General features: G+C 48.3%; 1 long non-coding RNA gene across 1 annotated transcript; it reads right to left on the bottom strand.

The window, feature by feature from the left end:
* Nucleotides 1–21,548: 21,548 nt before the first annotated feature.
* LOC309515140 lies at nt 21,549–24,061 on the bottom strand. Its single transcript, XR_014212315.1, has 2 exons — nt 23,975–24,061; nt 21,549–21,931 (listed from the first exon to the last, which is right to left on the bottom strand). It is a non-coding gene; the product is annotated as an uncharacterized lncRNA (long non-coding RNA).
* Nucleotides 24,062–24,699: the final 638 nt, after the last annotated feature.

Raw genomic sequence — 24,699 nt, 5'->3', positions numbered from 1 at the left:
TGAGACTGTGATGGAAGTGAGGGAGGCAGAATCTTGGAATTGACTTTGGGAGGAAGAAAGGGGCAGAGTTTGGAACCATTCTCATTTGCGTTTTTCCTAAATTGCAAGCGCTTGGCATAACCAGCCGAATTTTTATACAGCAAACTCAAATCACTTCCACAGCTTCTGTAGAATCTGGATTTAAAATAAAAAAATAAAAAAATGGCACAACCTCAAGGCCCGAAGAGAATTGGAATCTGTGCCTCTGCAAGCGCGGGCTTGTCTTCGGTTCAGTCAAGCTGAATGAAAAGTCGTTGTCCCCCCCTCCCCCAATTTTAAGTTGAGGAAAGATGCAAGCAAATAATAATTTAGCGTGCTGTTTAAGTACAGCGTGTCTAGAGCCTTAACAAGAAAACCCTCATATTTAATTAGCAGCTTAATTTAGTGTTGTGTGAATAGTGACTCACTGTTATTAAGCAAGGGAGGATGAGACTCATGCAGGCTGCCTGTGGGAAGGAAAAGGAAAAAGGAGGGAGGAGGGAGAAAGAGAGACAGATATTTATGAGTCTAGCACAGCTGAAATTGGACAAGGGTCAAAGACAACCATGACACAAATATTTTACAAATCTATAGCATAGGTAGTGATTAGGCAGAGGAGGGGAGACTTTGCTGAAGGAACAAAACCACCCTCTCCCCCTGAAAAAAGGCTTTCGAGCATGTGAAAAGGAAGCAGAGCTGGCACAGCCATGAGGCAGGTGAGGCCGCTGCTTCAGGCATCAGAAGCCCCCAGGTGGCACACCTTTGTCAAGCACTTGAACAAGCTAGGGTACCCATGTGGTGCATTTGGCTTGATGGATCATAGATTTTGCAGGCCTTCCCTACTGTGCATTATAAAACACTTAAGGATTTCCAAGCAATACAAGTGTTCACCAAAGCGAATGCTCTGTTAAATATACAGCGGGAATTACACCAACCCAGGAAATAACATTGCTAATTGTTTGCAGAGAGGATTTTGTTGAAATACAATTGCACTGCAAGACAGGGGGAGAGGAATCGGGAGATGAAGAGCAAAGGCGAGGTGGGAAAAGGGGAGGCAGTCGTTGACGTTTGGAAACAGAACCATTGTTGCTCAAGGTGCTTGAACACCTTGTGCCACTCCTGTCTTTGAGCAAGCAGGTTCTGCAGGTTCTTGTGGGGCTGCTGTGAAAACCCGCAATGCCTGTTTCCCAGAGTAGCTGGGGCAGCCAAGAAAGATGGGTGGAGTACAAAAAAACATTTATTATTATTATTATTATTATTATTATTATACAGTGGTACCTCAGGTTACAGACTCCACTAACCCAGAAGTAGTACCTCGGGTTAAGAACTTTGCTTCAGGATGAGAACAGAAATTGTGCGGCGGCAGCAGGAGGCCCCATTAGCTAAAGTGGTGCTTCAGGTTAAGAACAGTTTCAGGTTAAGAACAGACCTCCAGAACAAATTAAGTTCTTAACCCGAGGTACCACAGTACTATATATTATTATTATTATTATTATTATTATTATTATTATTATACTACAGTGGCCTCTTGGAAAATGGGAATTGCTACTGGTCTCCCCGCCCCCGTCCTGACCTGATGTAAAAATCTATTCCTCCCTTGTTCCTGATGTAGATATTCACAAACACCCTTCTTCCCTGGTGGCAGTGTGTGACATTTTGTGGTTTGCCTCAGGTGCCGAAATGTCTTGGACCAGATCTTTGTGCTGGACTGCAAACAGAAGGTGCAGGGTGTGGCTGCACATACCGTATTTTTCGCTCTATAACACGCAGATTTTTTCTCCTAAAAAGGAAGGGGAAATGTCTGTGCGTGTTATGGAGCGAATGTGTGGTCTCTGGAGCCGAAAAATAAGGCAAAAATCAAACCGCGCTTCAGGGAGAAGGGAAGCCTGAAGAGAGGAAGTGGCAGCTTTCCTGCATTCTGCCTCAGGGTCTTACTGCCCACCCTCTCTGTTTCGTTGCTGTGTTTGCTCAAACGGAACAAAGAGCAGGGAAAGCCCCTCCCCTCCAGGCAAGTAGAGAGGAAAGCAGAGCGTCGCTCTATCCTGTCCCTGCTCCGGAGGGAACAATGTATGTGAAGGGAAGAGAGATTACAGGTTCGGCTTAAAATTCTGATTTGACTTCCTGCTTTTTGTTTTTGGAGACACACAGCATTCAAATATGCTTTCTTCCATTTAAAAGGATGAAATCCTTAAACAGTGGCTGGCTTGTGTGGGTGGGTGGGGGGGAACTATTGCCTTCCTTTCCTCACGTTATAGCCCTCTCCTGCATTCTTAGCCTTCTGTGTTTTTCCTTCCCTCCCCACTTAAAATGTGGTTACAAAGCATGGATCCACATGGATCCTCAGGATCTTTGCATTGGGTCACCCCAAATTCACCATCAGATCACATGTCTGTGGCCACAGCATGAAGCACAAAAATGATACGTCCACTGTTTCATTCAGAATATTTTTTCCCTTGTTTTCCTCCTCTAAAAACAATGTGCGTGTTATGGTCAGGTGCGTGTTATAGAGCGAAAAATACGGTAACTTCTCTTGTGTATTCAGCAGGGGCTGAATACGATCCCTTCCATTAGGCTGGAAACCGATGAGACACACATACACGCAGCCCGAGTTGAGGCCAGTCTGAATGATGGAGTACTGCACACTATTTCCACTTGAAGCAATGGCTTCAAGTTACAAGAAAGGAGTTTCTGACTAAAGAAGAACTTTCTTACAGTAAGAGCTGTTCAACAGTGGAACAGACACCACATAAGGTATAGGGCTGACATTTTAAAAAAAGCAATTAGCACATGGATTGGATTGTTTGCATGGGTTATTGGGCAAGTGCATTTTGCATTCTGAGTGCCCCATCTTCTCTGACCTGAGGAAGGGCCATAGCTCAGTGGTAGAACATCTATCATGAATGCATAAGGACCCATGTATTGATCCCTGGCATCTCCAGGTAGGGAGCCAGTGTAATGTAGTGGTTAAGAGCGGTGGACTCGTAATTTGGTGAACCGGGTTCGCGTCTCCACTCCTCCACATGCAGCTGCTGGGTGACCTTGGGTTAGTCACACTTCTCTGAAGTCTCTCAGCCTCACTCACCTCACAGAGTGTTTGTTCTGGGGGAGGAAGGGAAAGGAGAATGTTAGCCGCTTTGAGACTCCTTAGGGTAGTGATAAATCATAGAATCATAGAATCATAGAGTTGGAAGAGACCACAAGGGCCATCGAGTCCAACCCCCTGCCAAGCAGGAAACACCATCAGAGCACTCCTGACATATGGTTGTCAAGCCTCTGCTTAAAGACCTCCAAAGTAGGAGACTCCACCACACTCCTTGGCAGCAAATTCCACTGTCGAACAGCTCTTACTGTCAGGAAGTTCTTCCTAATGTTTAGGTGGAATCTTCTTTCTTGTAGTTTGGATCCATTGCTCCGTGTCCGCTTCTCTGGAGCAGCAGAAAACAACCTTTCTCCCTCCTCTATGTGACATCCTTTTATATATTTGAACATGGCTATCATATCACCCCTTAACCTCCTCTTCTCCAGGCTAAACATGCCCAGCTCCCTTAGCCATTCCTCATAAGGCATCGTTTCCAGGCCTTTGACCATTTTGGTTGCCCTCCTCTGGACACGTTCCAGTTTGTCAGTGTCCTTCTTGAATTGTGGTGCCCAGAACTGGACACAGTACTCCAGGTGAGGTCTGACCAGAGCAGAATACAGTGGCATAAAGCGGGATATCAAATCCAAACTACTTCTTCTTCTTCTTCTTCTTCTTCTTCTTCTTCTTCTTCTTCCACCTGGAACCCTGGAGAGCCACCCCCAGTCAATGGAGACAATACAGAGGTAAATGGACCAGCGGTCTGACTCAGAAGAAGGCAGTTTCCTCTGCTCTGGTTGAGAGGTCCACCATTGGCCCTTTCCTGGTGGCCTCCCCACTCCTGGCTCTGACTTGTTAGGTGCTTTTTATTTTTCACAGTTTTGTACCATTTGCACACACTTTGCATGTTTGCCGAGTGGCAAAATAAATGTGTTGCTGCACACCATGGGAAACGAGGCCTCTCAAACAGCTTCCAAGCCTCTTAGAAATGACCGTCTGTCTCCAGCCTTAGCTTCATGTAACCGTGCCCCAAGATTCACTGGGTGGCCTTTAGGAAAAAAACACAATTAACGTCCCAAGCCAGCTTCCTCTCTGATATGGCTGTAACGGGAGCCAGCATCGCGCCGTCTGGCAGTCACATTGGCACATTTGTGCAGCGGGACTTGGCCTGCATCACTAGCCAAGGACTTACCTGGCAAGAGGACAAGAAATCACAGGAAACAAACACTCATGACAAATGGATGGGGTTCAGCAGCCGTATTGATTTTAGACGTAGAGATTACTGGAGATGGAGAGAGGCTCAGAGGCTAGGAGGATACTGTTACAGACTCTTGGTCAGGGCCGTTTCCCAGAATTCGGACACATTTGCAGCGGTGTCCTCTTACTAATCCAAAGGAGAGGACTTAATCTTCCTGAAAATGGGCTAGATCATGTCTCCTTCTGCATCTCGCTATGCCCTATGCAGCCTCGGCAACAGGTAGAGGACGAGATAAGGTCCAATTGCTTCACTCTCCTTATTCCTGTTCCATGTGATGCATTTAAATACAAGGAAACTATTCAAAGGGAAGCGGGAGAGATCTGATGTGGTGTAGTGAACCTGGAATAGGGAGACCTGGGTTCAAATCCCTGCTTTGCTATGAGGCTAACTGGGTAGCTGAGAGGAAATCACTAGCTCTGCAATCAGCACACATTCATATCAAATAATAAAATGTGTATTTAATGAATTTTCATATGTGTCAGAGCTGCTACCAGGTCCCAGCTCACATAGGACCACGCCACACAGCGTCCACTTTAAAAGAGTCTTTATTGAGTTACAGGTTTCATTTCCGAACTGCAGCGTGCAGCTCTACACCTTCTGCTCTAGGTCGGCGAAGACCCGTCTGAGTCCCCGCCTCTTGCACACCAGCTTAATACCCTAGCCTTGCTCCACCTCCTTCGCCTCTCCCTACGTCTCTGGGTCCTTCTGCCCCCCTGGGCCTCCTCCCTTCTACTCTCCTCTGACGCTGACCCCCCTGATCCTTCTGCCTCCTTGCGGCGGGCTTTAGGACCTGGCTCACTCTCCGGGCTGCTTACTGCTCCAGCTTCCGCTGCATTTGAACTTGGCGCGCGCGCCCAACTCTCTACTTTCCTCTTAACCGTTGCCTCGCTCTCTGAGGAGGGCGTGACCACCCCTGACTCGTGCCCTCCCTCCTGCTGACAGCCTCCGGAACCCGATGCCTGGCTACCTTCCTCCCTGCTGCTCTCAGTCTTGAGCGTGGGTCCCGACTTCCAGCTGCTGCCGCCCTCAGTTATGAGCGTGGGTCCCGACTTCCAGCTGCTGCTCTCTGAATCTCCTCTGTTCCCTTCCTCCTGGGGTGTCCCCCCGGATCCCCCCCTTGCTCTGCTCACTGGGGCTCCCTTTTGGGAGTCCTCTGACTCACTGCTTAGGCTTGGAGATCTCGGGTCGTCATCATCACTCATTCTCCCTTCGGCTTCCTCCCCCTCGCTCTCTGTTTCCACCCTTCTCTGCGTCTCTGCTTCTGAACCCCTGACATCCATCCCCCCCTCGAAGCCCCCCCTTCCCCCCTCCCCGCTGTCAGGTGTGGGTGCTGGGCGCTCCATCATCATGGGAGGGAATGCTGGATACAGGTCGCTCCCCGTGGGTGGCCGCCAACTGAAGACCTCCGAGTCTTCCCCCTCGCGGTCGTCGACGGTGACTTGTTGCTCTTCCATCTCTGTACCGCCGTGCTCGAACCCGAGGTCCTCCCCGAACACGTCCATGTCAGTCTCTGCGTCGGTCGCTCGACCTGGCATCTCCAGCCACTTCCTGCGCCATCGCTCCTCTGGTCGATCGTCCCACCAATACGAGTTGCCTGATGCCGAACCTGCCGGTGAACCTTCTGGGGAACGGGTGCTCCGTGCGGGTTCCCCTTCTGAGTCGAATCCATGGAACGTGCTGGAAGAAAGTGTGGGTGTGAACAACCAGTCGTCGAAGAAGCTCGCTGGCATGGGTTTGTGTGGGAAGAGGGCATGAAACTCGTCCTTGAGCAGGGGTTCCTCCAAAGCGTAGTCTGGTACCCAGCTATTGGCGCTGGCCCGGGTGCCCTCTCTGGCTAAGAGGTATTCGACTCCCTCTTCCCCCCATCTGGAGTCCAAAATCTCCGTGACTTCGTTGATGTGGTCCTGGTGCTTCACCTCCCGCGTCTCCGTCCGTTCCCGGAGCGGACTTGGCGCCGTCCCTGGCTCCTGGAACCTGTGAGGTGCCTTGTAGGGAGTGAGCACCGACCTGTGGAACACCGGATGCATTCTGGAACCCTCCGGCAGCGCCAGTCGGAAGGCTACCGGGTTGATCTGCGCTTCGACTTGGTACGGACCGATCTGCTTGTGCCCCAACTTCTTCTTGGCAAGCGACCTGGTCGGCACTGCGTGGGCTGCCAACCAGACCCAGTCTCCCACTTGGATCACTTCGCCAACCCGCCTGTGCTTGTCAGCTTGCACCTTGTAGGCGTGCTTAGCTAGCTCCAGCTGCCGTCTGAGTTGATCGTGGACCGCCTGCAGCTCTGACGCGAACGCGTCCGCCGTCTGTGGTTCTCCTTCCCCCACTCTCTCCAGTCCCGGGAAGGTTCTGGGATTCCTCCCATTGTTGGCAAAGAACGGCGTCACTCCTGTGGACACGTGCTTCGTGTTGTTGTAAGCGAACTCGGCTAGCGGCAGGTAATCCACCCACGTCGCAGGCTGTTGATTGGCATAGCATCTCAGGTACTGCTGCATGATGGCATTGACCCTCTCTGCTTGCCCGTTGGTCTGCGGGTGTCTTGCTGATGCCAGATTGACCTTGACATTTAGAAAACCCATCAGCTTCTGCCAGAAAGACGAGATGAACTGGCGTCCGCGGTCGGACAGGATAGACCGTGGCAGGCCATGCACTTTGAACACGTGATCTATGAACAGTTTGGCGGTTTGTTCCGCCGTGGCCACCTTCGCACACGGAATGAAATGTGCCATCTTGGTGAACAAGTCCACCACCACTAGCACAGCTGTCTTGCCTCTCGAGCTGGGTAAATCCGTCACAAAGTCCAGGGCCACCCTCTCCCACGGTTCAAACGGTGTTTGCAGCGGTTCTAACAGTCCCGCCGGTGGTCTGTGTACCGGCTTGGCCCTCTGGCAGGTGTCGCACCTCGCGACGTAGTCCGCGACCTCTCCTCTCAGCCTGGGCCACCAGAAGTCTCTCGCGACTAATTCCATCGTTTTCTCTGTGCCAAAGTGACCGGCCGTGGGTGCGTCGTGCAACTGTTGCAGTACCTTGGCGCGAAGGTCGTCTCCTGGTACATAGACAGCCCCTTTGCGTAGGAGCAAGCCGTCCCGCACCTGGAACTCGTCCGTGGTAGCCGTGCCTCTGAGCAGTTCCGCCATCTTGTCTTGCGCGAATGAGTCGTCCCGCAATGCACGTCGCACCGCATCCAGGTCTACTGTAGCTGAGGCACACGCCCACGCCGTCGGTGCGAAGATGTGCATGGCCGCCGCTGGCGTCACCTCTTCTAGGTATTGCGGTTTTCGGGACAGTGCATCCGCCATGATGTTGGTGTCGCCTGGGACGTACTCTATTCGGAAATTGAAGTCAGCAAAGAACTCCGCCCAACGTATCTGCCTCTGGTTCAGGAACTGAGCCGTGCGCCAGTGCTCCAGATTCTTGTGGTCCGTGCAGACCTGCACCGTGTGCTTGGCGCCGATTAGGAAGTGCCTCCACGCCTTGAAAGCTGCATGAATGGCCAGCAACTCCCTGTCCCAGATGGTGTAGTTCTGCTCCGACTTGCTGAGCTTTCTGGAGTAGAACGCTCCCGGCCGCCACACCCCCTGCGGGTCTCGCTGCAGCAGGACAGCTCCCACGGCTCTGTCTGACGCGTCTGTCTCTACCCTCAACGGTTTACTGGGGTCGATATGCAGCAGTTGCTTCTCCGATGCGAAGAGATGCTTGAGCGCTTGAAAGGACTGTTCCGCCTGCTCCGTCCAGATGAATTTCTTTTTTTTGGAGCTGAGCGTGTCCGTAATTGCTGCCGTCTGCATCGCGAACCCCTTGATAAACTTGCGATAGAAGTTGGCGAAGCCGACAAACCGCTGGACCTCCTTCCGGTTGCGCGGGCTTTTCCAATCCAATACCGCACGAACCTTGGTGCTGTCCATGGCTATCCCCTTGTCCGACAACTTGTATCCCAGGAAATCCACCTCCGTCGTGTCGAACTGGCACTTCTCCAGCTTGGCGTACAGTCTATGTTGTTGCAACCTGCTGAGCACCTCCCTCACGTCTCGGTCGTGAGCTTGCTGCGAGTCAGAGAAAATCAGGATGTCATCCAGGAAGCAGACGCATGTCTTGTAGAGGAGTCCCTCCAACACGTGATGCATAAAAGCTTGAAAACAGTGAGAGCCATTTTGTAATCCAAAGGGCATAACTCTGTATTCGTAGGTGCCCAGCGGTGTGAACATGGCCGTCTTCCACTCATCGCCCTCCCGCATGCGGATGAGATTGTACGCCCCTCGCAGGTCCAACTTGGTGAACACGCGTCCCTTGCGCACCGTCGCGAGGAGGTCGTCAATCCTGGGCATGGGGTAATCAGACGGTTTGGTCATCTGGTTCAAAAGGCGGTAGTCCACAACTAGTCTTTTTTGGGGCGTGTCTTTCTTTTTCACGAAGAAAACGGGACTGCCCCCCACTGCCTTGGACTCTCTGATGAAGCCACGCTCCAGATTATGCTCGATGAACTGTTTGAGTTCCTGCATTTCATCTTCAGACATGGAGTATAGCCGCCCCTTCGGCAGCGTCGCCCCCGGTAGGAGGTCAATCTTGCAGTCATATGGCCGGTGAGGGGGTAGCTTGTCCGCCTCCTTCTCGCAGAAGACCTCCAAAAAGCTCGCGTATTTGTGGGGGACCGCTTGCAACGTTCCCAACTGCAGTTGTGATTCCTCCTCCTCTCCCTCCCGTCGGGGCAGGATGCAGTGTTCTGCGCAATAAGAGGAGCCGAAGATCAGTTGTCTCTGGTACCAAGCCAGTGTCGGACTGTGCCTGTCCAGCCAACTCATGCCCAACACAATGGGCGTGTCCGACAGTTGGGTGACATTAAAACTGATGACTTCCCTGTGGTTGCCAAGGCGCATCACCATCGGTGGCGTCTGCTTCACCACCTGCCCCCCTAGCAACTCTCTGCCATCCACTGTGACGACTTGCAGGGGCAGAGTGGCAGGCAATAGCTGTATAGCGTGCTGCTCCACAAAGCTCTGCGCTATAAAGTCTGCGTTGCTTCCAGAATCCACAGAAAGCGGCACTTCGATAGTGACGCCGTCGGGTAGCTGGAGAGATGCTGTGAGCTGCACTACTGGTTTGGGTGGGAGGGGATCCGTGGGTTGCAAGATTGCTGGGGACTGCTTCACAGATGCGTCTGGCTGGGCCCCAGTGCCTCCGTCTCCAGCCAGACATCGTCGTTTCCCTGCTGTGGTTCTCCTTGCTGCGTTGCTGCAGTCACCATTGCTGAGGCTGCAGTGTGCTTGTGGAGCCTCCGGGGACACTCCTTCGCCAAATGGCCTGGATCCTCGCAGATGTAACACTTCCTGTTCCCTCTAGGAGGCTTCGCTTTCACTGCTGCCGGTGCTAGGGCTCTGGCTGCTGACTGAGCCCTTGCACCTCCAACCTCCATCGGTTCCCCTCCCCCTCCTGGCGGAGGTGTGGATTGCGCACGCGCTGCTTCCCTCGGAACGAAAGAGAAACTTCTCGCTGCTTCGCGCCCTCCACATCCTTCATCTCTGCACCATGGACGTTCTTCCAGCCTCACCCCCACAGTCAGCGCCCTTTGGACCACCTCCTGCGTGCTTCGGGGCCTCTCCCCCCTTGCAATTTCATCCTTAACCGCAGAACTTAGACCCTCCCAGAAGAGGTCTCTGACAGGGGGCGAATCCCGATCCCATTCTAAAGCACTGACCAGCGCAAAAAATCGGGCGTGATACTGCCGGACGCTCGCCCTCCCTTGTTTTAGTCCATGAATCTCCCGTCTGGCAAGATCCACATCAATAGTAGACAAAAAACACGCATCCATCGCTTTGATAAAGGCATCTGCATTCTGAAGCGCCGGATCTTTATCCCTCCACAAATTGCGCAGCCAGGCTTTGGCATCCCCATGCAAATGGGACAATATGAACCCCACCTTCTCTTCCTCATCTCTAAAGTCCTTTGCCAGCAGTTGCAGTGCGCACATTACGTCTGCTCTAAAATTAGGGTACTGTTGCAAAGTCCCATCGAAGTGAGCCACAAGCCCTCCTGCTCTCCGTGCCAATCCCACGCCCTCCGGTCTGGGTCCCGGTTGCCCTTGCTTAACAAGCATTTCAAACCTGGCGTGTAGGTCTCTGTAGGCGGCTGTAGTCTCCTCCTCCCGTTTCTTGGAAGCCAATACCTCTGAGGACAACTGGGTCACTGCCTCTTGCAGCGCGGAGATCCTCTGTTCTTCCGTCATCTTGCTAACCTTTGTGAGCTCGCTTACAGACACCCCTCTTCCTCCCCTAGCGGCTTCTGCTCCCGCTGCGAGGTTTCAGGTTTCTGAAGCTTTGGTGAGACGGGTCTTACTGTCAGAGCTGCTACCAGGTCCCAGCTCACATAGGACCACGCCACACAGCGTCCACTTTAAAAGAGTCTTTATTGAGTTACAGGTTTCATTTCCGAACTGCAGCGTGCAGCTCTACACCTTCTGCTCTAGGTCGGCGAAGACCCGTCTGAGTCCCCGCCTCTTGCACACCAGCTTAATACCCTAGCCTTGCTCCACCTCCTTCGCCTCTCCCTACGTCTCTGGGTCCTTCTGCCCCCCTGGGCCTCCTCCCTTCTACTCTCCTCTGACGCTGACCCCCCTGATCCTTCTGCCTCCTTGCGGCGGGCTTTAGGACCTGGCTCACTCTCCGGGCTGCTTACTGCTCCAGCTTCCGCTGCATTTGAACTTGGCGCGCGCGCCCAACTCTCTACTTTCCTCTTAACCGTTGCCTCGCTCTCTGAGGAGGGCGTGACCACCCCTGACTCGTGCCCTCCCTCCTGCTGACAGCCTCCGGAACCCGATGCCTGGCTACCTTCCTCCCTGCTGCTCTCAGTCTTGAGCGTGGGTCCCGACTTCCAGCTGCTGCCGCCCTCAGTTATGAGCGTGGGTCCCGACTTCCAGCTGCTGCTCTCTGAATCTCCTCTGTTCCCTTCCTCCTGGGGTGTCCCCCCGGATCCCCCCCTTGCTCTGCTCACTGGGGCTCCCTTTTGGGAGTCCTCTGACTCACTGCTTAGGCTTGGAGATCTCGGGTCGTCATCATCACTCATTCTCCCTTCGGCTTCCTCCCCCTCGCTCTCTGTTTCCACCCTTCTCTGCGTCTCTGCTTCTGAACCCCTGACAATATGGATTTGTTTTTAAATCACAGATTAATGGGGTTTGAGCCCTAAATGCAAAATTTAGTGCTTAATGTATGCTGCAATGGGACAGAACATGTGTGAATGAAATTGACAGAGGTTGGAAATGTAAGAAAAACACTAGGCCCTAATTTGAATAGTAGAGTGCTTGGTATCTGGTGGGCGGGGCTTGTGTGTTTTGCTTCGGTATTAGCCCCTCCCTTCAGTGTTTGTTCCGTTAAGAGTGTCACTTAAGAGGACCAACGGTCTCTTCTTGTTTTCTTGCCTCATGATGCTGTTTTAGTTTCTCTCAGACATTATGTTATTTTGTTAAGGTTTTCTCTCAGTTTGTTATTAAAGCTTGTTTACATTTACATGAGCCACTTAAAGAAACTGCTGAAGAGTGGTGGAATATCCTAAACTTGGGCGAGGGAGGGGATATTCCCAGTTTGCCAGGAGGATTGATTTCATTAATCACGCCCCCATCTCCACAACAGGAAATAGGTATGGGGATGGATCACTAAGAGCCTTTTAACTGGAGATGTGGAGTGTTCATTGCAAGAAATCTCAGGTGCAATCAAAATGTGTGTACACTCTCTCTCTCTCTCTCTTTCTCTCTCTCTCTCTCTCTCTCTCTCTCACACACACACACTTTTGAACTCACTCCTCTAAAATTTTATGTGGGTTTTCTTTTTTGCATTCCAATTTCTATTAATGTGTTTATAACATCCATCCTAATGAATCTCTTACATATCCCATTTAGTGCTAAATAAAGGTCAGGCTGATCACCTAGAAAGCTCTTGATTATTTTAATTCAATTAATTAATATCAGATTTTAAAATTACTAGGCGCTTAACAAGATTTTTCTTTTCTTTTTTTAAAGAAAGCAGCAACAGAAAACTGAAACAAATCTGCCTGGAGCTCTTTACATTCATGGAATCATTTTTTAAATTTTATCTTTTTGTAGAGTTGGAAGGGACTCCTAGGGTCATCTAATCCCAAAACAACGCAGGAAGCTCGACTAAAGCCTGGCATCTTGAAATCAAGTACAGTGGTACCTCGGGTTACAGACGCTTCAGGTTACAGACGCTTCAGGTTACAGACTCTGCTAGCCCAGAAATAGTACCTTGGGTTAAGAACTTTGCTTCAGGATAAGAACAGAAATCGCGCAGCAGTGGAGCAGTGGCAGCAGGAAGCCCCATTAGCTAAAGTGGTACCTCAGGTTAAGAAGAGTTTCAGGTTAAGAACGGACCTCCAGAACAAATTAAGTTCTTAACCCGAGGTACCACAGTACTATATATTATTATTATTATTATTATTATTATTATTATTATTATTATTATTATACTACAGTGGCCTCTTGGAAAATGGGAATTGCTACTGGTCTCCCCGCCCCCGTCCTGACCTGATGTAAAAATCTATTCCTCCCTTGTTCCTGATGTAGATATTCACAAACACCCTTCTTCCCTGGTGGCAGTGTGTGACATTTTGTGGTTTGCCTCAGGTGCCGAAATGTCTTGGACCAGATCTTTGTGCTGGACTGCAAACAGAAGGTGCAGGGTGTGGCTGCACATACCGTATTTTTCGCTCTATAACACGCAGATTTTTTCTCCTAAAAAGGAAGGGGAAATGTCTGTGCGTGTTATGGAGCGAATGTGTGGTCTCTGGAGCCGAAAAATAAGGCAAAAATCAAACCGCGCTTCAGGGAGAAGGGAAGCCTGAAGAGAGGAAGTGGCAGCTTTCCTGCATTCTGCCTCAGGGTCTTACTGCCCACCCTCTCTGTTTCGTTGCTGTGTTTGCTCAAACGGAACAAAGAGCAGGGAAAGCCCCTCCCCTCCAGGCAAGTAGAGAGGAAAGCAGAGCGTCGCTCTATCCTGTCCCTGCTCCGGAGGGAACAATGTATGTGAAGGGAAGAGAGATTACAGGTTCGGCTTAAAATTCTGATTTGACTTCCTGCTTTTTGTTTTTGGAGACACACAGCATTCAAATATGCTTTCTTCCATTTAAAAGGATGAAATCCTTAAACAGTGGCTGGCTTGTGTGGGTGGGTGGGGGGGAACTATTGCCTTCCTTTCCTCACGTTATAGCCCTCTCCTGCATTCTTAGCCTTCTGTGTTTTTCCTTCCCTCCCCACTTAAAATGTGGTTACAAAGCATGGATCCACATGGATCCTCAGGATCTTTGCATTGGGTCACCCCAAATTCACCATCAGATCACATGTCTGTGGCCACAGCATGAAGCACAAAAATGATACGTCCACTGTTTCATTCAGAATATTTTTTCCCTTGTTTTCCTCCTCTAAAAACAATGTGCGTGTTATGGTCAGGTGCGTGTTATAGAGCGAAAAATACGGTAACTTCTCTTGTGTATTCAGCAGGGGCTGAATACGATCCCTTCCATTAGGCTGGAAACCGATGAGACACACATACACGCAGCCCGAGTTGAGGCCAGTCTGAATGATGGAGTACTGCACACTATTTCCACTTGAAGCAATGGCTTCAAGTTACAAGAAAGGAGTTTCTGACTAAAGAAGAACTTTCTTACAGTAAGAGCTGTTCAACAGTGGAACAGACACCACATAAGGTATAGGGCTGACATTTTAAAAAAAGCAATTAGCACATGGATTGGATTGTTTGCATGGGTTATTGGGCAAGTGCATTTTGCATTCTGAGTGCCCCATCTTCTCTGACCTGAGGAAGGGCCATAGCTCAGTGGTAGAACATCTATCATGAATGCATAAGGACCCATGTATTGATCCCTGGCATCTCCAGGTAGGGAGCCAGTGTAATGTAGTGGTTAAGAGCGGTGGACTCGTAATTTGGTGAACCGGGTTCGCGTCTCCACTCCTCCACATGCAGCTGCTGGGTGACCTTGGGTTAGTCACACTTCTCTGAAGTCTCTCAGCCTCACTCACCTCACAGAGTGTTTGTTCTGGGGGAGGAAGGGAAAGGAGAATGTTAGCCGCTTTGAGACTCCTTAGGGTAGTGATAAATCATAGAATCATAGAATCATAGAGTTGGAAGAGACCACAAGGGCCATCGAGTCCAACCCCCTGCCAAGCAGGAAACACCATCAGAGCACTCCTGACATATGGTTGTCAAGCCTCTGCTTAAAGACCTCCAAAGTAGGAGACTCCACCACACTCCTTGGCAGCAAATTCCACTGTCGAACAGCTCTTACTGTCAGGAAGTTCTTCCTAATGTTTAGGTGGAATCTTCTTTCTTGTAGTTTGGATCCATTGCTCCGTGTCCGCTTCTCTGGAGCAGCAGAAAACAACCTTTCTCCCTCCTCTATGTGACATCCTTTTATATATTTGAACATGGCTATCATATCACCCCTTAACCTCCTCTTCTCCAGGCTAAACATGCCCAGCTCCCTTAGCCATTCCTCATAAGGCATCGTTTCCAGGCCTTTGACCATTTTGGTTGCCCTCCTCTGGACACGTTCCAGTTTGTCAGTGTCCTTCTTGAATTGTGGTGCCCAGAACTGGACACAGTACTCCAGGTGAGGTCTGACCAGAGCAGAATACAGTGGCATAAAGCGGGATATCAAATCCAAACTACTTCTTCTTCTTCTTCTTCTTCTTCTTCTTCTTCTTCTTCTTCTTCTTCTTCTTCCACCTGGAACCCTGGAGAGCCACCCCCAGTCAATGGAGACAATACAGAGGTAAATGGACCAGCGGTCTGACTCAGAAGAAGGCAGTTTCCTCTGCTCTGGTTGAGAGGTCCACCATTGGCCCTTTCCTGGTGGCCTCCCCACTCCTGGCTCTGACTTGTTAGGTGCTTTTTATTTTTCACAGTTTTGTACCATTTGCACACACTTTGCATGTTTGCCGAGTGGCAAAATAAATGTGTTGCTGCACACCATGGGAAACGAGGCCTCTCAAACAGCTTCCAAGCCTCTTAGAAATGACCGTCTGTCTCCAGCCTTAGCTTCATGTAACCGTGCCCCAAGATTCACTGGGTGGCCTTTAGGAAAAAAACACAATTAACGTCCCAAGCCAGCTTCCTCTCTGATATGGCTGTAACGGGAGCCAGCATCGCGCCGTCTGGCAGTCACATTGGCACATTTGTGCAGCGGGACTTGGCCTGCATCACTAGCCAAGGACTTACCTGGCAAGAGGACAAGAAATCACAGGAAACAAACACTCATGACAAATGGATGGGGTTCAGCAGCCGTATTGATTTTAGACGTAGAGATTACTGGAGATGGAGAGAGGCTCAGAGGCTAGGAGGATACTGTTACAGACTCTTGGTCAGGGCCGTTTCCCAGAATTCGGACACATTTGCAGCGGTGTCCTCTTACTAATCCAAAGGAGAGGACTTAATCTTCCTGAAAATGGGCTAGATCATGTCTCCTTCTGCATCTCGCTATGCCCTATGCAGCCTCGGCAACAGGTAGAGGACGAGATAAGGTCCAATTGCTTCACTCTCCTTATTCCTGTTCCATGTGATGCATTTAAATACAAGGAAACTATTCAAAGGGAAGCGGGAGAGATCTGATGTGGTGTAGTGAACCTGGAATAGGGAGACCTGGGTTCAAATCCCTGCTTTGCTATGAGGCTAACTGGGTAGCTGAGAGGAAATCACTAGCTCTGCAATCAGCACACATTCATATCAAATAATAAAATGTGTATTTAATGAATTTTCATATGGATTTGTTTTTAAATCACAGATTAATGGGGTTTGAGCCCTAAATGCAAAATTTAGTGCTTAATGTATGCTGCAATGGGACAGAACATGTGTGAATGAAATTGACAGAGGTTGGAAATGTAAGAAAAACACTAGGCCCTAATTTGAATAGTAGAGTGCTTGGTATCTGGTGGGCGGGGCTTGTGTGTTTTGCTTCGGTATTAGCCCCTCCCTTCAGTGTTTGTTCCGTTAAGAGTGTCACTTAAGAGGACCAACGGTCTCTTCTTGTTTTCTTGCCTCATGATGCTGTTTTAGTTTCTCTCAGACATTATGTTATTTTGTTAAGGTTTTCTCTCAGTTTGTTATTAAAGCTTGTTTACATTTACATGAGCCACTTAAAGAAACTGCTGAAGAGTGGTGGAATATCCTAAACTTGGGCGAGGGAGGGGATATTCCCAGTTTGCCAGGAGGATTGATTTCATTAATCACGCCCCCATCTCCACAACAGGAAATAGGTATGGGGATGGATCACTAAGAGCCTTTTAACTGGAGATGTGGAGTGTTCATTGCAAGAAATCTCAGGTGCAATCAAAATGTGTGTACACTCTCTCTCTCTCTCTCTTTCTCTCTCTCTCTCTCTCTCTCTCTCTCACACACACACACTTTTGAACTCACTCCTCTAAAATTTTATGTGGGTTTTCTTTTTTGCATTCCAATTTCTATTAATGTGTTTATAACATCCATCCTAATGAATCTCTTACATATCCCATTTAGTGCTAAATAAAGGTCAGGCTGATCACCTAGAAAGCTCTTGATTATTTTAATTCAATTAATTAATATCAGATTTTAAAATTACTAGGCGCTTAACAAGATTTTTCTTTTCTTTTTTTAAAGAAAGCAGCAACAGAAAACTGAAACAAATCTGCCTGGAGCTCTTTACATTCATGGAATCATTTTTTAAATTTTATCTTTTTGTAGAGTTGGAAGGGACTCCTAGGGTCATCTAATCCCAAAACAACGCAGGAAGCTCGACTAAAGCCTGGCATCTTGAAATCAAGTACAGTGGTACCTCGGGTTACAGACGCTTCAGGTTACAGACGCTTCAGGTTACAGACTCTGCTAGCCCAGAAATAGTACCTTGGGTTAAGAACTTTGCTTCAGGATAAGAACAGAAATCGCGCAGCAGTGGAGCAGTGGCAGCAGGAAGCCCCATTAGCTAAAGTGGTACCTCAGGTTAAGAAGAGTTTCAGGTTAAGAACGGACCTCCAGAATGAATTAAGTTCTTAACCTGAGGTACCACTGTAGATTGGCAAGGGCGTCTGACTCCCAAACGTTTAACAATGGCAACAAAATGAATCTCAGCACCCACCCACCCCACCAGGAATGGATCCTTGCATGGAAGGGGTCCGTTTGGGTACAAATTCTTGGGCTCAGAATTCTAGCACAGCACTGTTCCCACAGCAGCCAACCAGATCATAGAATCATAGAATCATAGAGTTGGAAGAGACCACAAGGGCCATCGAGTCCAACCCCCTGCCAAGCAGGAAACACCATCAGAGCACTCCTGACATATGGTTGTCAAGCCTCTGCTTAAAGACCTCCAAAGTAGGAGACTCCACCACACTCCTTGGCAGCAAATTCCACTGTCGAACAGCTCTTACTGTCAGGAAGTTCTTCCTAATGTTTAGGTGGAATATTCTTTCTTGTAGTTTGGATCCATTGCTCCGTGTCCGCTTCTCTGGAGCAGCAGAAAACAACCTTTCTCCCTCCTCTATGTGACATCCTTTTATATATTTGAACATGGCTATCATATCACCCCTTAACCTCCTCTTCTCCAGGCTAAACATGCCCAGCTAAAAGATGCCTATGGGAAGCCCGCAAGCAGCAATCTCCACCCTCCAGCAGCTGCAACAGCATTCTCTCCTAACATGTGATTCCCAGCAACCGGCTTTCAGGGGGTTAATGCCTCTGGGAGTTGAGGTGGGACACAGCCACTTGTTCATAGTAGTCACAGATAGTTTTATCCTCCACTGATGCTTGTAACACGTCTTTTAACGCCATCCAAGTTGGTGGCCATCACTACTTCCTGTGGAAACGAGCCCCACAGTTTAACTAAGGGCTGTGTGAAGAATTAGTTCCTTTTGTCCCGAATCTTCCAACATGTCCCCAGATCCTAGTAAGAATAGCAATTATAATAATTGTATTATTTATATGACGCCCATCAGACTGGGCTGTCCCAGCCATGCTCACAGTATTACCATGCTACCTCGGGTTAAGAACTTAATTCGTTCCGGAGATCCATTCTTAACCTGAAACCGTTCTTAACCTGAGGTACCACTTTAGCTAATGGGGCCTCCCGCTGCCACCATGCCAACCCTCGAAATTTTACCATCCTGAGGTAAAGTTCTTAACCCAAGGTACTATTTCTGGGTTAGCAGAGTCTGTAACCTGAGGTACCACTGTATAAGAGAGCAAGGAAAACTTCACCATATCCACAACATGCAGAGTTTTTTACCCCTGCTGTCATGTACTAAGTGTATATCTTTTGTACCAGCCCTCCACCTGGCGGATCTTTGTGTTCCAGTTAAAAGCAAAGTGGATCTTGCGAGCCTTAAGGCCTGCCCAACCCTGATCTAGCTACCATATCCCCTGACCCCCAAGTTATGGCAGCTATTCTGAAGCTGCATATCCAGCATGCTTATAATTCATCACGCTGCTGTATCATAGATCAACTGAATAAGCCATCAGATCTCTGGCCCTGGTTCTTTCCTTAGCTTGCACACGGTCCAACTTCCCCCATTAAGATAGGACAGCCCCTATTTTCTCATACCTCTCTGCAGTCAATTGCTGTAGCTATTCTGGGTTTGGGGTATTAGGCTGCCTTCTTTTTTTAAGGCTGCTAATGTGTGGATATTTGCACCAGCTTCCATCCCATTCCCACTCTCCCAGCTGCTTATCCAGATAATAAAATGTTTGAGTGTGTTCTGAGTGGCAGCCATTTCTATAAAAAGCACCACCAGATCTATTTCGAAACGAAGTAAAATAAAACAAAATGAAGGCCTACTGTGGAACATTAAAGGCCAGCTCCAGCCAGAATTAAGCACTTTCAGAGCCCATCGATTGTCACAAAAGGGTGAAGTTTGAGGGTAAACCATTTCGCATTCAAATAAATACATTTGAAAAATGCTTAACTTTTGGACTGGAGCATACCAGGGTAGGGCAATCACACAGAGGCAGGAGAGGGAGAGTCTGAGGCAGAGGAACAAGTACAGTCATAACCTTGGAAGTCGAACGGAATCCATTCCAGAAGGCCGTCCGACTTCCAAAAGGTTCAGAAACCCAGGAAGCTCCTGTAGCCAACCGGAAGCCGTGGAAGCCCCATTGAGACGTTCGGTTTCCAAAAATAGATCGCAAACCAGCATCCGGGTTTGCAGCGTTTGGGAGCCAAAATATTCGAGAACAAAGCTGTTTGAAAACCAAGGTATGACTGTTAGTGGAAAACTGTGCCAACATTTCCCCTTTTCCACCTTTCGTCAGGTGAGTTGTTTTCCTGGATTTTCCCTTCTGCTGCTCCCAATGGAAGCGATAATAAGTGTGCCAGCTCCAGAGTTGGCTGACAACCTCTTCTCCTCCTGTTCCAGGTGTGTCAGAGGAACAAAAGGGCTTTGGATCCAGCAGAACACACTATCTTTTAAAGTTTTAGGAAAGTTTTATTGTAAGAAACAAAATATTCCTAAATATTCCAGCATAAACAATACCCAACTGTATAGCCATATATAGCACTGCACACTAACTTCAAATACCAGATGCAGGTTAGGAGAATGATTTCTAAATTATACTTTTGCATTTCTCTGACTTTTAGGACCTCTTGGGGACTATCCTTAAAAGTAGCATTTCCAACTCCAGACTGTCGTTACAAATTTAAACAAACCAGTTATGAGTCCCAGATCTGTGTATACTTGCGTTTCACCATCTTCCGATTAACAGAAAAGAAAGTGCTCACTCCAAGTTGCTGAAAATCTGTTGCCTTTGGGTCTCTCTGTGACTCAAGGTGGCATGTTGGTTTCTTCATTATTGCCATGTCCCAAAGTTTGAATGCTTGCTTTGTGCTTTTACCGAGGGCAAAGAGTTGAAATCAGAATGGCAAAGGCAGCAGAGATTCCGGCACACTCAGAGGAGTAGATTTGAGAGGAAGACCACCTTCTCCGTGAATGGAGAGGGAGATCCGATCTATGCAATGGCCCCTGGAGGCTCTAGCACACAAATGCTACTTTTCTCTTCTGTTTTAAAGGAAACTAATGCTTAGTTTGCTACAACACCTGTTTCTGAGATCTCTTTCTGTTGCACTGCAAAATCATTTCTTCAGAGGAGAGGCTTCATCAACATGGAGGGAGTGTGATAAGGGTGTAGGGGTGTTGCATGAAGACAAGACTGCCCCCATTTTCATCTTCAAAATATGAGAGGGCATGAATTTGTGCCCTGCCAAAATAAGCTCACAGTGCCCAATGAATTCCTGGCCCAAACGCAGAGCATTCATGGCAGGTGAGCCAAAAGGATTAACTTGGTTGACAGTCAGGCTATCCTCAAATTACCAAGCATGGGCAAATGGCGCCCTCTGCCTTCTGGAGACAGAAGGCTGGCTCTCTCCTTTTGATTCCCTACACGCCGTGGTGCCAAAACAACATGCAAATCTTCCATCATGTAATTCCTAAATCGCTAGCTCAGCTGAACCAGTCCTGATCCAATACAGAGTTGAAGATCTCCAACTCTGAAGCTGTTCACTGTGGACATCTTTCCAAGATCCCAGCAAATGTGTCATGTAAACTACTAGTAATTCTGCATTTAAAGCTCAGGCGTGTGTGTGTGTGTTTAAAAGGTTAGCCCATGTTTTGCCACCCCAACCCCCACAATGTTGTGGCCTACAAGTCCCATTAGCACCAGCAAGTTTGGTCAATGGTCAGAGATGACGGGAGCTGAAACGGAAAACTTCTGGAAGGCTTCATGTTGGCTACCTCGTGTTACATTCATAGAGGAAGTCGATCTTTCTGAATAACATGTGTTAGTCATGGAACTTCCACCTGAGCACTAGGTGTTGGGAGTCATACATTGGGGGAGGAAAAGTTACCATCATTGCCCTGCTTAAAGAGTTCTCAGAGGTTAATACCTATACTGGCAATAATATAATCAATGTTCATTGCACTTTACAAAGTACAAGAGGACAGAGTATTTGCCCTGAGGAATGTAAAACTCAGCAGAAGTGAGACAACAAAGGGAGTTAGCTGGAGACAGGTATGCATTACTGAATGAAAGGTCATATTTAGCCCCAATTATAGTTGTGGTACGGTATGGGGATTTAAGGCTTTGTGTGTGCCAAAGAACACAGAAAAGGTGGGCTTGTGAGGTATTTGTATTTTAACAAATTACAGTTCCCAGGATTTTGGGGGGCGGGGCGGATGTGCATTAAATGTGTGGTGTTTACATAGTGTATACTGGGTTTTTCTTTATTACTTTTTAAAAATCATTTTTATTAAAGATTTTCTTGGTTTACAAAAGTACATGCATTGTCTCTTTTTTCAGGTTGTAAAGTTCTTTCTACAGATCGGTTACATTTGTTGTGAGACAGTGTTGAGTACAGTATAAGGTCAGGGAAGAAAGGAAAAAAGAAGGGGAAAGCAGGGAGAGGAGGGGGGGTGAATCTTATTTTCTTTTTTATAGTGTACGTGTGGGGTTTTGTGTCAGCGTCAACTGGATAGGTCCTCTTTCTATTTGCTTGTTACATTTCCTTGGTAGTGAGACGCATTAAGGGGGGTTGTTTTTGGCCAATATTCCCTAGAGAAAGTGAGAATTTTTAGAGTTTTTCTCTGCTCAGGACACCCCGAGCACTAGCTGTAGAAACCACCTAAAAATGTTGCTCCCAAAAAACGTTGCCTCTTAAGCCAGGGGAAACTGTCCTTTTTCTCCCACTTTGTCCTGCATTTGCTATCCAGAGATTTGCAGAATCTCAGTGTGTGGGGGAAGAAAAACTCTCAACGGGAGTGCCTTCCTAGACAAATGCCTCTTATTTTGAGCTCAAGAGGTCATGATTTCACAGCAGCAATAACATTATATCTAATTTTACCCACTTCTTAAAAGATGGACCCCTCCTCCCCCAGCCGGTATGGACGCCTTTCTGCTCTTAAAGCCACAAAAGTTAAAGCTTTCCAGTTGCAGGAAGCAGTATGCCACGGGTCTTCTGACGGGGCCATTATATTTGGGGCGGGCGGGTGGGATGTGCCCCCTTGATACCGTGAATTCCCGTGGCCCAGCTTGTCTCCCCCACCCCTTCTCATCCTCCAAGGAAAGGGAACATCTGGTTTTCAATGAAGACCATCTTCTTTTCAAGCAGCACCCCCCAGTGGCAGTTATTGTAGGGGAAAAGCAAAAGGCACAAGTTTCAACCGACCCATTTTGTTGGGGGCCCTTGGCAGCCATCTTGCAAAAGGCTGCTGCCGCTGCTGCGGACGGTGTCAACTTTTCCATTCTCACAATAGGCAATAAAGCCCTTCCGTGACACTTCAAGAAGAAGCTGTTAAAGTAGCATTACAACAGCCACCAAACAGGCCACTAAACCTTATCTCGGGAGATAAGGCATCAAAGTGATTCGATTCCTAGCTGGGTATGTCATTGCTAAAACTTCACCAGCCAGCAGCAGGACATGAAAACTCAACCGCTGCCCAAGTGAGACTGAGGGCGGAGAACAGGTTGTCAAATTCTCGATGCCCATTTTTGGGCAACTTTTATCTTCCCGCTCCTTGCGATAATTCCCAGGAAGAACGGAAGGGCATAAAGCTTGCTCTTTCCATTTTGAATGTCATTTTACATGCAAGCATTAAAATTAAATAAAAAAAATCTATGGAGGGCCTCCTCCAACAAAGCAGGCTTAAAATGGTCAATAGCGAAACGTGCAGAAAAAACAAAATGGCTGCACCATGGTTTTGTCAGGGTGGCCGTGTTTAAAGTCATTTATGTTTTCCCAGGAGTCGTGGGAGACAGGAAAAGTACCCGACTCCTGAGAAAATGTAAACGAGTTTAAACATGGCTGTGGGATATTCCCCAGAAGAACGAAGTGTGGGTTGAGAGACTCCCGATTCATTTACCTGGAGGAACATTTTCAGCCAGACTGTTTCCTCAGAGTACTACTACTCAAACCATTTGCCTCACGCGAAGCCGGCAAATGAAAGGAACACAATACTCTTAAAAGAGGCTATTCTTGCTCAAAACATATATACTATGCCTGGATTCTAACAAATTGCATTGCTGTTTTGGTGAGTAAGCACAACAATTTGCAACGGGAAAAACAATGTTCCATGCTGTGATACATCCTTGTCATTTTTCAGTGGTTTAAGTTGGGGGTGGCAAGCCTAATTCAACCCAATGGCCACTTTTTTTCCTTTTTTCTTTTTAAAAGTATTTATAGCCTGCTCTTCGCGGAGTATTTCCAGGCCCGGAGCAGGGAACAAAGTAACAAGAAAAACAATACGCAAAAAACAGACGAACTGGTCCAACCAACACCAAAGTAACAATTCTGTCGTAAGGTAAACGAGCTAAACAACATTGTCAAAAGTGTTAGATTTCCAATCTAACCAAACAGCTAGGAAAAAAACAAAACCTGGGACGTTTAAACAGATTAAACAACCAATGGACTTGGCAACTGAAGGAAGAAAGCCCCATTCTGTGCAAACCAACCCCACACTTTGGAGCAACTTAACACCCGCTCTCAAGGGCTCTCACACTGAGTGCTACAAATTGCTCCCCACAAGCATCTGCAACAAGAAACGCCCACTGTTTATCCATAGAAGCAACAGAGCAAGAAACAAACAGGGGAAAACTCACAGACCTCAAGATGGGCAAGGCATGCAGGCAGATTTGCTTTCTCTTCTGTTTGCTAGCCGGCACAAAACAGCACCCTGGCTCCTCAAGGGCCTTGGGAGAAAGGGCTATGGCAGCACTCCTTAGATAGGGATCTCTAGGCTGAAATTCTGCCAGGAAGCCGCAGCTGGGGCTTATCTCCTGCTTACGAGTCCCGAGGAAACCCACAGGCCTCAAGATTGACATCCATCCGGGCAGGCAAGAGGCATTATCAGCATCCAAGGGCACATTCCAGCCAGGGGAAAACACTTGGGGGTATAAAACCCGGCAATTTCGGGGGTGCATCCTGAGGAGAGTTTCAAGGGCCAGGTAGAGGGGCCTGAAGGGCCACACTCAGCCTCCGAGTCTGAGGTTCCCCACCCCTGAGTTCAGCTTTAAGTAAATACATGCAGAACATTGGCCTTGTTATATATTCAACAGCTGGGCCAGGGGCCTAGTTTGTGGCAGGTGGCCACAGACTCTGGATCCGACACAACTCAATTTATCCATTATTTATTTATTTGAGTCATATGCCGCCCTTTATCAAAAGACCCCAAGGTGGTGTACAACATTAAAGGCACATTACAAAACATTGGTGATCAAAATGTAATAAGGAGCGCACTGACAGACAGCTTAATAATAAAATAGTTATCACAATAACAGTCCTCTCCTGGACTACACAAACGCTCTTGTGTGAACCAGAGGTAGGA

The sequence above is a fragment of the Podarcis vaucheri genome (assembly GCF_965113315.1).
Source record: "Podarcis vaucheri genome assembly, chromosome: 12".
In the NCBI taxonomy this organism is placed as follows: Eukaryota; Metazoa; Chordata; class Lepidosauria; order Squamata; family Lacertidae; genus Podarcis; species Podarcis vaucheri.
This window is presented reverse-complemented; position numbering and strand designations above follow the sequence as displayed.